Below are 14,615 nucleotides of genomic sequence, written 5' to 3' on the forward strand. Positions count from 1 at the left end.
TATATAAATAAATAAATAAATATATATATCGGTGTGAATGGCAGTATCACAGTTAAGAGAGAAACACTGAAGGATAAAGATAGTCTACCACAGTAACTGACAATATATGTAAGCTCCTAGTCAACCGAAATTAAAGAGAGACATTAAAGAAAATATGAGAATGGGGAGCTGGCAGGTAGGTTAAGGCGCTGGAATATTAAATATCTTATCATGGTTCGAGTTCTGGAACAGGACCTGGTGGCGTGCTTTCTCACTTTCCTTCTCTCTGTCTCTCAAATTAAATAATAATAATAATAAAGTTAAATATTAAAAATATTTTTTTAAAAAAGATATAAGTATAAAGACGAAGTAAAAGAACATGGTAAAGCTACTAGGCAACCAAGAAGGGCACAGCCAGGTCTCCTGAGAGCCTTTTATCACCCTTCTGCGTGTGAGAGACTCTGCAGATGCCTGCTGATTTTTATAATTATTTATTTAATTTAATTTATTATCATTTTTTAAGAATTATCTTATTTAACTTTATTTATTTATTTATTTTAATTTGACCAGAGAGGGATGGGGGGGCGGTAAGAAAGCAAGTCGCCAGGTCCAGGACTCGAACCCTGCCCACTGATGAGAGGTCAACCACCATGCCACCTGCCAGCCCCTGTTATCATTTGTTTTAATTTGACCAGAGAGAGAGAGATACAGAGAACGAGAAAGGGAAAATGAGAAAGCAAGCTGCCAGGTCCAGGACTTGAACCATGGTTGGCGATGTGAGAGTCCAGTACCTTAACCACCATGCCAACTGCTGGCCTTGATACCTACTGATCTAACAAGTTACACCAAACCCACTCATCTACCCAGATCTACTCCATTTTAACATAATACAACTGAGGAAATTATGTCTACTTTTATCTGAGCATGACTGCCTTTGTAGGGCCCATTTTCCGGATATATCTCCATATGAAACCACCTTCCACACCAACCCACTAAGCCCTGTTGGCAAGGAGGGGACAAAGGAAGACCTAGAAACTGTTTGTCAACAGTGACTACATTCCATAGGATAATTCCACAAGCAGAGCATGGGAAGGAAGGTTTGTGCTATCTTCCAGTGCACCAGGGTTCTGCCAATGAGGTCAGGATTGAGCCTGCACTACAGGAAGAAGCAGAGGAAGTGTGGCGAAGCAGCGCAGATAAATCATATTCAGTTTAGCACATTTTTTGGCGATTGTTTCCTAGGTGTTGCCTTGATGTGTCCTGTTTCCCCGGCTAGATTATAAATTCCTTGAGTGCAAGCATGAAGTTTGTGCTGTAAATCTTTAATCTCCTACAGTGTTGAGCATAGTGCTTCTCCAGCAGGTGCTTAGTCAGCAATTGTTGATTAATTAGAATCTCCTTTCAATGAAAAAAAAAAAAAGGTATATCCTTGCAATGATTACAGTTTCAGGTTTATGGGAAAGTGCTGTATGAATATAATATAGTCTAAAATATTTAACACCTGTGCTCTATGAATCAAGGATCACCCCCTCATCCTGCCCTGCTGCACCTCAAGGGAGCCACCACCCGGGAAGTCAGACAGAGAAAGAATCCTGAGTGAGGGAGAATCATCACTGCTGGAATTAAGCAGAGCTTCCCATGGAGACAGAGCCTCCAAAAGTCTCTTTCTCACCTACCTCTCTAGAGCTCCAACATGGCTATCCTGCCCTGTGGCTGGGCACGTCCTCTGTTCCTCCAGGAGCAGTAGGCAAGCCAGAAATGATCAATAAGACTGACCTCCAACTCTTCCACCCTTTCTGCTCCCCAACATCCAAGGTTCTCTCACCCACCCACACACACAAGAAGCCCCTTTATTGCTGATCCAGGGTCCCACCAACATTCAAAGCCTGTTGCTCTCAATGAGTCAGTACTTGACTCCCCAGAGCTTTCAGTTCAGCCTTAGAACTATCTCTGCTGGGGTTCCAGCACTCCTCTGTGTCTCATGGTCTTGAAACATGTGAAACCCAACCACAGGTTTCAGATTGAGCCTTACAGGGTCCTGCCCCTGGCATGGCTTTCTGATCAGTCAGCCAGGAGCTTGGATAGTAACACCTTAGAGGGGGCTGGTAGTGGAAAAAATGGTCCATACAGCCCAAACTCACATAAAATTGATTTAATCTCAAAAGGCAATGGATTAAGTTTCAATGGGGATCATCCGATGATCAGAAAAGGTGTTATTCAATATCCCTATCTCCATCCTGGAGTAATAACCAGAAAGGAGCACGGTATAGAATCAGGAGAGAGGCAGCTGGCTGGTGCTGAAGGATCCTTCAGCCACACCAGAAGACAAGTCCCAAATGGCCTTGGCCCATCGCTCTTGCTTGCCAACCCCAGACAGAATGTACTGAAGGAGAATGTGACATCCTGGGATAGGGAGAAAAGGTTTAGAACAGCCAGACTTTGTCCTTGTCTCCCCTCCCCCAGAATAGGATGTCCTACAACTCTTGGCTCAACAAACCAAGTGTTCTCAGGGTTAGGACTCGAAGTTGGATTTCAGCATCCTCCATCTGCAGGGTTAAGCAGGGCACATACAGACAAGACTATCCACTCTGGGCAGCTTCCCTGAGCCGTGGGGGACCAGCTCACCAAGGATTCCAGGTGTCCATTGATTCCTGCAGCCTCTCTGTGAGTAATGAAGCTGCTTTGCATGACCAAGCACTCTGTCTCACCAAACTCACACTCTGGCAGCTGGGTTGGTGCAAAACCTTCCACCAGATCTAGAAACCTGCCCGATCTAGAAACCTTAACAGAAATTGGTGAGATGTTTAGAGTCCTCCCCCAAGACTGGTAACAGATTCGTGGGATTCTCCTCTAGGGATGGGTCCATCCAAATATTTCACTTCACAGAGACCTTGGTGCTGATGAGCACTTGCTACCACACTGCAGCACATCTTTGGGAGCTCTAGACTATCCATATCTATCATGTCCATGGCTCTTCTTTGAGGCAAGATTAGAAACCCTGTAAATTTTTTATTGTATTTTTTTTAGGTATTTTTGCTCATAGGGCATGTGCACTCACTGGAGAGACAGAGACAGAATGTGAGAAATTACCCTCCAGAGAGGATGGCCATGCCACAATCCCCTCTCCTCCAGTCTTCTCAAAGGATTTTGGGCACACACGCACATGCGCCCAGCGTGAGTTTTAAGCCATTGGACCAGGAACTTGAACTGCAGTCAACTACGTGGAGTCCAGCAATGCCATCTGCAGGTCCCAAGACCCTGTAAATTTTTAACTCGCAGTTGTCTTCATCCTCAACTTGATGTGCTCAGACCTTTCTTTCCTAATCATTGCATCAGATTTTAGTACATTTTTGTACTTTCTAAACATGGAGCAAATGTGACATCATGCTCAACAAATAAGGATATTCAACTGACATACATGATGGTGGGACTGCCAAGGCTTGGTGCTCGTGTCCTCCAGTGGATTATGGCAGCCAGGCCTACCCTGGGATCCCCACAGATATGACTGAATTAGACTTGCCTGACCTCTTTACTAGGTCTCATTGGTGGTTAGTGAGTATCTGGTGTGTTATTTTCCCTTCTTTTAACTGTGCCGTTTCCAGAGTTAAACACAGAACAATTCTGAGCACCCCCTCCTCTCTATCCAAGCCAAGACAAGGGCCAGAGCTCTAGCATGACTCTCCTGCCCTGTGGTCAGACACACTCTCTGGTTCTGCTGCAAAACAAACTTGATCTTCCTGCATCTGCTAGTCTGCAAAAAATTAACCATCCCAACCTTTAAACCACATTTATCAATGCTGACAAACACGAACTTTGAAAGCTTTTTGACAAACTTTTTCCTGCCCAAAGTTCAAAGACCAGCCTAGCCAATTGCATCAAAGTTGATGGTGTTCTTTAACTCGCTAACACATGTTTTTTTCCTTTTCTTTTCTTTTTTTTTTTTTTTAACCGCGATAGCCCTTTTTTTTTTTTTTTTTTTTTTTTTTTTTTTTTTTTTTTTTGGAGAGATTTTCGCTATAGGGCGCGTGTGCTCGCCAGACAGATAGAGACAGAGAGGCAGAAAGCGAGAAATCACCCCCCAGGGGGGATGGTCACGCTGCAATCCTTTCTCCTCCATTCTCCTCTCGGGATCTTGGGCACGCACACACACACGCTTGGCGTGTTTTAAGCCACCGGGTCTGGGACGCAAACCGTAGTTAACTACGTTGGAGTCCAGTGACATAGCCATTACGCTAACTGCTGGTTCCCTAACTAACACATTTTTATCCAACACAATTTAAGTCACTGTATTCAAATAAGAAATAAGATTCCGGGAATCCTATCTACAGTTCTAATTCTAAGGCATTCAGGAAACTTTCCAGCCCAGTAAACTATACACAAATAGTTCAATGTGGTGTAGGACAGTGGCTTTCAAACTTTCTGGCTGCACGGTGAGAAATGCATGTTAAACAATAACCCGATACACACACACACACACACACACACACACACTAACACCATTAAATAATTGAAACAGAAGTTTCTAATAAATAGGCCCAGTGGGACCAGCAATTAGCATAATGGCTATGTCACTGGACTCCCATGTAGTCGACCGCAGTTCGAGTCCCAGACCCAGCAGCTTTAACTCATGCTGGGCACGTGTGCGTGCTTACCCAAGATTCCAAGAGGAGAATAGAGGAGAAGGGATTGCTGCACGGCCATACCCCCTAAGGGGTGATTTCTCACTTTCTGTCTCTCTGTCACTGTCTTTCTGGCGAGGGCACACGCCCTATACCAAAAAAAAAAAAAAACTCTCCAAAAAAAAGAAAAAGAAAATAGGCCCAGCCATGGTGATACAAAAAGTATTGTGTTGTTTTGCAGTGATGGAAGCCACATGGCTGACTGCAGGTTCAGATTTGTGTGCCTAGATCCTGACTAGCTGGAGGGCCAGGGGATGGTGGTGTGAAGAGACCTTGTCCAGAGAACCTCTCTCTCTGTCTCCCTTTCTCATGCACACTCTCTTATGCGCTCTCCTATTATCTCTCATGAAAGAAAGAAATAAACTCGTGGCAGAGTATAATATATAGACAATTTAATATATATATTTTTAAAAATTGATAGAACTCCTATCAAATGTGTACAACATAATGTAATCCTCAATGTGAAAGAAGATAAATATGTGTATGTCTTTAATGTGATTATTATACACTATATGCTAGCTTTACAAAACCACACTGCATTCCACAAAGATATGCATCAAACACATATATACATCAGAAATCATAATTCTTTTAAAAAACACACATTTTTTAAAGTTTCTTAAAACTTAAGGGGGCCAACAGGTGATATGGTGGTTAGGGCACTAGACTCCCACATGGCTAAACATGATTCGAGTCCTGGACCTGGCGACTCTCTCTCTCTCTCTCTCTCTCTCTCTCTTTCTCTCTCTCTTTCCCCCTCCCTCTGGTGTGCCCTATAGCCAATTAAAATAATAATAATGATAATAAATAAAATAAAATAATTTTTTAAAAAACTGACTTAGAGAAAGGTCATGTGAAAGCGATATATTAGGAAATATTTCCAGGGAAGACAAAGGAGTGAGGTAGTAGGGCCAGGAAGAGGTCAAATAAAGGTATGGCATGGCTTGAGTGTGTCCTCCCCATAGTCACAGGTTGACACTTGGTGTTCAACTAAAATGACATTCAGAGAACTAGAAATGTCATTCAATTATGGTGTTAGGAGGCGAGGCCTTTGGGAGATAATCAGGATTAGATGAGATCACCAGGGTGGAGACCTGATGGGTTTACAAAGAGGGAGTCAGACCAGAGTGAACACAGATAGAAACAGGCTCTTGCCTCCTTTTCGTTATTGTTCAGTTTTTCCACAGGGCATATACATTTGTCAGAGAGAGACAGAGAGAGAGCGAGAGGGAAGCACCCTTCCAATGGGGCATAGTCATACCACAATCCCTCCTCCTCCACTGCTCTACCCTGTTGGGATTTAGAGCATGCACACACATGAACTTAGCTTGTTTTTCAAGCCACCAGGTCTAGTACTTGAACTGCAGAGTCAGCCATATGGGATTCAGCTGCCTTAACCACCAGGCCACAGAGCTAGCCTGTTCTTGCCCTCTTGCCATGTGAAGCCCGGCATGTCTCAGGACTCTCAGAGATCCCCCCACTAGCAAGAAGACCCTCACCTAATGCACCCCCTTGACCTGGACCTCTAAAGCTGTGAATTAAATTAACTTTTGGGGTTTATTTTAGTTTTATTATTAGCAACAGAACGATGGACTAAAATGGGATAGAATATAAACCCAAGTCCCATAGAGGACAGTTCTGATTTATTCACATGGGAGACTTGGGGGACATTGTAAGTCACACCTCAGAGTCATCCCACTGAGGGCAGAAGAGCTGGAGTGTATATTACCCCACCGCCAGTAGTCATTGGTAAAGGGCTGTGGGGGTAGAGAGGGACATAAATTCCAGGCACTTCTGACTCTGCTGCACCTTGCCACAACATTCTGGCTTTTGGAAAAGCACACTGGAACTCAGCCGGCATGCCCAGACATGGTAAAGGGATCCCGGGGGCATAAGCAGAGGAGGAACAGCTCCTGCTACAAACACCCTAAACATGGGTGGTGAGTTGTGATATTTCCTATTCTGATGCTCTTTAATTGCTGGCCATGCGTATTCACCTCAGTCCAGCCACTTGTGGCTGTTATTTAATCTGCTCGAGACTTTCTCCTCATCCCTAAACTGTGATAATAATATGAACTTTGTTGTGGTAAAAATAAATGACGGGGACCAGCAGTTAGCATAATCAATATGTCGCCGAACTCCCATGTAGTTGACCGCCGTTCGAGTCCCAGACCTGGTGGCTTAAATTCACGCCAGGCTTGTGTGCGTGCGTGCCCAAAATCCCGAGAGGAGAATGGAGGAGATGGGATTGAGGTGTGACCAGCCCCCCGGGGGGTGTTTTCTTGCTTTCTGTCTGTCTGTCTCTCTCTGTCTTTCTGGTGAGCGCACACACCCTATAGCAAAAACCTCTCAAAAAAAAGTAAATAAATAAATAAATAGATAACACACATTTCGCCCTTGCTCTTCCACTATTAACCTGGGCTTAGTACAAGTTCTCCTAACTGTATGTACAAGGATGGCACGGCAATATCCCATGTATTAGAGAAAAACCATAAACACCTCAAGTGGACTTCTATAGGGAACAGATGTATGAAGTCCATCCAGAGAATAAATGAAGGGATAAGAATGGCGCAGATCTGTTCAACCTTCTTGTCAAAGATCTCCAAAATACACCAATAAGTTGAGAAAAGCATGCACGTGTGTGCACACACACTCACACTGACACACACGAACGACTGCATAGAGAAAATGGTGAAAGGTCTATAGTCTAATTAATCATACCGCGCCAGCGTCAATTCCCTGGTCTTGCTCTCGTACAGGTCACCTCTGTAAGCTGTCACCACTGGGGGAGGCTGGGGGACGGGCACACACGGATTCTAGATATCATTTGTGCAACTTCCTGTCAGTCTATCATTACTTCAAAATAAAAAGGTATTTTTTTTTAATTCAAAGTGCAAAAGTGTGTCTGGTTTGTTTCACCATAGCCAAAGGTAAGAACAATGTCTATGTCATTAAATTCAAAAGGAAAGGGCAGAGCCTATGCGGCCAGAAGGACTAATCCACACATCCCTTCCACTCATGAGGGATTTACTGCTCAAGGTAGAGGATAACAAGTTGTTAATCTACGCTCACTTCCTTTGTGAAGATTAAAGAGAATATGGTTCTGCACAGGAGTTTGATCTCGCCCAACAAAGAAAACCCCTCAGAAATAGACTGATTTGTCCTTTGGCGAAGCTTATGATGGGCCTTATTTATTTGTACCATTGGCTTCTTACACTGTTCTAAAAGCAAGAGAGGGAATTGGAATTACTTTGCACAATAATGTCAAATGTTATCTTCAGAAGGGCAGGCTGGCCACCCCTGGGGAAATGGTTCTCTTTCTGAATGTGGATTTTGACTGCATTGTCCCTAAATTACTGTTAGTTCCTGGAAGGTGAGTGTGTGCTTGTACATGTGTGTGTTTAACTGGTCCAGGAATTTCTTACAGGAGAATGGAACACCGCAGGAAGAGTGAGATGAGGAGACATTTCTTCATCTCCTACTGTCGGAGAAATCATGATGAAAACACACGTGGGGGACCAAAAGTTAGCATAATGGCTATGTCACTGGACTCCCATGTAGATGACCACGGTTCGAGTCCCAGACCCAATGGCTAAAAAACTCACGCCAGGCATGTGTGCGTGCATGCCCAAGATCCCAAGAGGAGAATAGAGGAGAAGGGATTGTGGCATGGCTATCCTCCCTCAGGGATGATTTCTCGCTATCTGTCTCTCTGTCTCACTCTGTCTGTCTGGCAAGCACACAAACCCTATGGCAAAAATCTCTCCAAAAAAAAAAAAAAACACATGTGGAACTCCACAAGTCAACTTGCACTATTGTGCCAGCTTTAGACTGCCAAAGCCCACCCTGCAATTTTCTGAAGCCCCCATTGAATAACTCAAACTGGCAGGAACCACAATGACTGGAGAGCTGCTTCATGTGCTCTGAGCCAGGTGAAAGGATGGATTCTCCAGAGAACATCCCTGTGTGTTAGGAGTAGGGCTCACATTGTAAAGATTCTGAAAAAATGAGACCGTGTCCGGGAGTCTATGGCAAACCAGATACCTGGTTGGAGTTGGGAGTCCAAAGGGATTATTCAGAGCAACCCTGTAAAAAAAAAAAAAAAAAAAGGCAGGAAGCAGGGTTGAGAAAGAGGGCATGTTAGACCTCCTATGAGCTGCAGGTCTGGCAGACACCAGCCCCACTGAAGGCTCTAAGCAAAGATGGCCTAAATGACCCCCCCACCTAAGGCAGAAATGGTGATGTCCTGGTACCACCATTCTATTCAGCAACTGACTAGGGCCACCCTGGGAAGAGTTTGACCTTCATTCAAAAGTGAAAGTGAATCAGAAGGAGTAAACAGCTGGACGCTCAAAGCCAATCAGGCTCCCATCAGCTGGGCCTTCAGTCCTGTCCAAAGGAATTGCTGAGCTGATACAGGCATCTCCATGTCGGCCTCCACGTAAGGGGCAAGGAAACATTTTAAAAACAGAGTTAGGAATTGGTTGTGCCTACAAGGGACCCATGGGAAGTTCTATTAGGCATCTGACGGAGTGGGGTAGGGGAGGTTGGCAGTGGGGTTGTCCCTCTGTTTTGCAATTCATCCAACTGCTTGAAAATAGGCTGGGGAACTGCACGAGACCACCTCCCTCCCCCTACCCAAATACAGCAGAAGAAAGCAACCCTGGGCACGAGGGGAGAGAGGGGCCCGTGATGTTTTGTAAGCACCCCCTGCCTCCTATTGTTCAGAGTTCCTGAAAAGGACCTGTGCAAACACTGGATGGATGATCTCTGACAGCAGTCATGAGCAACTGCCTCAATAGAGGGCAATTAGGAGGGAAACATCAGAAAACTGGAAATTGAACAGATTGTACAATAGAGTTATGAAATTCTAGATATAGCAATATCTCACAGAATTAATAATCCGTTACAATTAAATAGGCAAAAATTGTGTCAATCTCAGGCTCACAGATTCATCCACTGTTTTGACTGGGAGGTTGTTTTTAAATACATTAGTTGCCAACATTTAAAAATCAAATATTTCCTATTAACATCCAGATTTCTAGCTCCTGATTAAAAATCTTAAAATAGGGACCAGCAGTTGGCATAATGGCTATGTCGCTGGGCTCCCATGTAGTCAACCGTGGCTTGAGTCCTGGATCCAGTGGCTTAAACTTTATGCCGGGCACATGTGCGTGCGTGCCCAAGATCCTGAGAGGAAAATGGAGGAGAAGGGATTGCTGCGTGGCCATCCCCCTGGGGGGAAGGGGGTGATTTCTCACTTTTTGTCTCTGTCTCTGTCTTTCTGGCAAGCACATGCGCCCTATAGCAAAAACCTCTTAAAAAAAAAATCCTAAGGGACCAGTAGTTAGTGTAATGGCTATGTCACTGGACTCCCATGTAGTTGACCGCAGTTCGAGTCCCAGACCCGGTGGCTTAAACTCACGCCTGGCACGTGTGTGTGCATGTCCAAGATCCCAAGAGAAGAAAGAAGAAGAGATTGCAGTGTGGCCATCCCCCCTGTGGGGTGATTTCTCGCTTTCTGTCTCTGTCTCTGTCTTTCTGGCAAGCGCACGTGCCCTATAGCAAAAACCTCTCAAAAAAAAAAAAAATCCTAATATATAACCACACTGCTCCTGCTTCCTCACTGACAACATGGGTGAGGCAGTGTATGTCTTGGGCCTGCACGAGGCAGTTCAGTGGGGCCCATCATTCCCCATGGACTCTAAGTCTCTGAGACCCAGGATGTGTTGCCATTTATCACCAAGCTTAAGCCACCAACCAAAGTTTAAACCATTGTATGTATTATACCTAAGTGTTAGGGCAGCAGGTAAATTCACTTTAGAAAACAAACCCATCAAAGCTGGTTAAATCTTTCCTTTAGGTGATTTGACCACAGCCATCAGTTTAACATATATAACCCAAGACATAAATGTATTTGTACCAAACACAAAAATATAGGACCAGCAGATGGTGTAGAACTTATGTCGCTGAATTCCCACATGCTCTACCATGGTTCAAGCCCTGGACACTGTAGCTAAAAATCACTCAGGGCACATACACATGCATGCCCAAGATCCCAGGAAGAGAATGGAGAAGAAGAGAATGCAACATAGCCATTTTCCCTGGTGGGTGATTTCTCACTTTCCCTCTCTGTCTGTCTGTCTCTCTCTCTCTCTCTGGTGAGCACATGGCCCCAGGGCCAAAACCTCTTAAAAAAAAAAAACTACACACACACACACACACACACACACACACAGCTGTTCACTGTAGCATTGTTTGAAATACCAAATGCTGGAAGCTACTTAGATGCTCATCAGTAAGAGACTGGCTAAATCAATTATAAAATATCCACACAATGAAATACTGCACAGCTATTTTTAAAAGGAAGAGAGACAATAAAGTATATCTGTTATGCACCACTCAGAACATATCCTAAGAATGTGTTTTGAGAAATGAAAAGAAGGGAGGAAAAGTGAAGAAAGTGGCCAGCTGGTGGCATGGTGGTTAAGGTAGCTCGATGTCACAGGGCTGACTGCACAGTTCCATTCTCAGACACACAAGTTTGAGAAATATGCCAGGCACATGTGTATGTGTGCCCAAAATCCTAAAAGGAGAATGGAGCAAAAAGGATTGTGGTGTGGCCATCCCCCTGGAGGTGTTTTCTCACTTTACCTTCCTCTTCCTTCTCCCTCTCCCTGGCAAACACACATGTCCTATAGCAAATATTTTTAAAAGAAAGGAAGAAAAAAAAAGGACAGTATGTATTTAGTGTCATCCAATTCGTGGTAAATATTTTTAAAAGAAAAACACATGTAAATATATAGGAAATTTCTGGAAAGATCCACAAGACCAAGAGCTGAAAAGAAAGAAACACAAGGAAGAATTACTTTTTACATTTCACATAACTTTCTGTCCCTTTTCAAAATCACGGGCATGTGTCATTGTTATAATTCAAAGTATAGTATATATTTTAGATAGAGATTTTGGGTATAGGGTATGTGTACTCGCTGGAGAGACAGAAAGCAAGAAATCACCCCCTATGGGGGATGGTCATGCTTCAGTCCCTTCTCTTCCAATCTCTTCTCGGGATTTTAGGCATGCACACATATGCACCCGGCATAGTTTTAAGCCACTGGGTTCAGGGCTTGAACTGCAGTCGACTACATGGGGAGTCCAGCAATGTAACCATTATACCATCTGCTGTCCCAAAGTATAGATATTTTAATGATTCTGACAAAAACATACTGGTCCTAAAAGTAAAATTCCAATTCTGTAAAAACCCCAACAATGACAGAAAAATTAAGCTGACAGCATGTCAGGTTGTCGAAACTCCAAGTTCACATACGGAAATAAAAACACCCACCTCGCCAAATCAGAAATACTCAATAATTTATTAAAAGCACCCAACACTTGCTGGCACGTAGTAAGTCCCGAAGAAAGCGTTACTGTTAACACCGCTATCGTTGCCTTCTCTGTTTGGCAGCTGTCCCAACCCCACACCAGCCCTCCACATTGCCTAACCCTCACTGTACTAATGAGCCGATGACCAATCTAGGACGACTACTGCAAAACGCCAGACCTAAATCCCACTCCAGGTGAATTCCCTTCTAGACCTCAACCAGTTTTTTTAAGAAGATAGGAGCAAAGTTCTCACTCACAGAGGCATTTCCTGAAGATAGGCAGATGCCACCACCATGCAAGAATACCATTGCCTACTGTGTCCTCATTTCAAAGGGATACTCTTACATATCCACGTATTTCCCCAGATTTCCTACACCCATCCCTAACAAACCAGCTTGACAAAGAGTAGGAACTAGAGACTCCCATACTTCTGCCTTCCTTCTAGACTTTTTTGTTTACAGATCCCCTCCCTAATGCCCCATGCTGTCCCCAAAGAAGTTGTGTTGGAAGCCAGATATTAGCCCTGCCCAGATAAAGAGGGACTATGTGAGGTTCACCAAGTTCCCAGCCAGAATTCCCTTTCCCAGAATCCTTTGCTCTTTAAAGTGTGATTTCTCTCATCCTCCTGCCAACCTCTGCCTCCAGAGTCCAGCTGTCTACCTCTGGGGAGGAGGTGAAGAGAGATCAGATATGCCCCCCAGGTCTGTCCCTTTGAGCCAAGTCCTAAGAACCCTGCTGCTGTTCCCCTGTGCACTCTCCTCCCCAGCCCCACGCTCAGGTGCAGAGTGCTGGGAAGGGTTCCCATAGTGCATTAGCTCCAAACAGTGAAGGAGGAAGAGGAGTGTGGTGCTATCTAGCCTCCATCAATAATTCATGAGGCTCAGACTGAGGGGCACCAGTCAGAGAGTCAGTTTTCCCGGACACGAGGAAAATTAGACTTCAGCTCTCTTATCTCATCTGGACGTGCTGAGTACCACAGCTGTAACTTCTTGACTGATGAACATACTGTAAATCCAATGCAAGCCTGGTATATCACTTGCTATCCACACACCCCCTTTGGAATGCTGAAATCCTCTTTCAGTTGCTCAGCTGGTCTGCACATATACCAAATGACTCTCTAGCAAGTATAAACTCGATTAAACAGTGATCCCTAGAATCGAATTCCCTCCCGTCTAATTGTAGGGACTGACATAAGGCTGCCAAATGGGTGATTTCACCAACTAACACTTTCCTAAACCTACCCATCTGCTTTGATCATCTTTTCTGAAAGAAAAGACTAACACCAAGAAAGAGGGAAAAAAAAAACAAAAAGCATATTCCAGAATCAATAAAAGACTGTTAAGTTAAATAAGCTTAGCTTTATGAAATTCATTATATTGCCTTTTTCTTGTTTGCCTTGAACTAGTGTAAACTTTGCCATAGGCCAGCATTGCTTCTCGGTCTGGCATCTGGAAGCCTCCGGGTTAAACCAGTTCAGACTCTTGCACTTGGGTCTGTTGTGGACCTTCTATGCTGTACCATAAGCTATTCAGACTTATTCATTCTTCCAGAAACCCAGGAGGGAGATCATTTCAGCCCACTTGGCAGAAGTAAAAGCCAAAGTCTTGGACACAGAATTTATAGCTGGCTAGGACTTTATTCATCATCTACTCCACATCCTCACTTTACAGATGAAGACTCTGGCCTGTGGCAGCAATAATAATCACTATACGGTGGCAATAATTACTGTGTTTAGTAGTTTACAGCTCATAAAACACTTCTACTTTCAACAATATTTACTGAACTAGGATGGAGGCTAAGACCATAGTGATCAGGGAAAACTTGTATGTTCCTGAGTTCTCTGTCTTCCCACCACTGACTGGGAGACCCTATAGGCTCCTTACCTCCATTTTACAGCCTCTTGTAAAAAGGGTAAGTCCTTGGGACCAGTAGTTGTCCTAACGGTTACATGGCTGGACTCCCATGTAGTGGTTCGAGTCCTAGACTCGGTGGCTTAAAACTCAGGCCAGGCACGTGTGTGTGGGTGCCCAAAATCCCAGGAGGAGAATGGAAGTAAAGGGCTTGACATGGCCATCCCTATTAGGGGGTGATTTCTCACTTTCTCTCTGTCTAGCACCTAGCACATGCCCCTATAGCAGAAATATTAAAAAAAAAAAAAAAAAAAAAAAAAAAGAGAGTAACAGCAGTCAGAGGTATAAGAGCACTTGTTCATTCTGGATCCTTATCCCTACATCCTTACACATGGTTACCACAGCCATCAGAGTCTCCAGGGCCTATGAAGATGGAGAAGACCTCGAGTCAGAGTGCAGAGTGAAGGGCAGAATCCAGCCTAGTCTCCTCCCAGCCTCCACCCTGGCGTGGTGGACTCCAGAGGACCAAGGCCTTACCTCCATAGGGGGACTAAAAACATTTACTGTCCTCCTCCTCTTATGGGTCTTCGTATTCTGGAGACCCAGACTTGCCTGGAGAAGGAATTCTATCTTGGGCTTTTGAGAAGCAAAAAGCAGTCAACTCAAGACTCCCGGTCTCCCCCAAAAAAGACGTAGGCCAGCAGATGTGGAAAGAGGTGCTGGT

Source organism: Tupaia chinensis, unplaced genomic scaffold, assembly GCF_000334495.1.
Source record: "Tupaia chinensis unplaced genomic scaffold, TupChi_1.0 Scaffold000126_2, whole genome shotgun sequence".
NCBI lineage: Eukaryota > Metazoa > Chordata > Mammalia > Scandentia > Tupaiidae > Tupaia > Tupaia belangeri.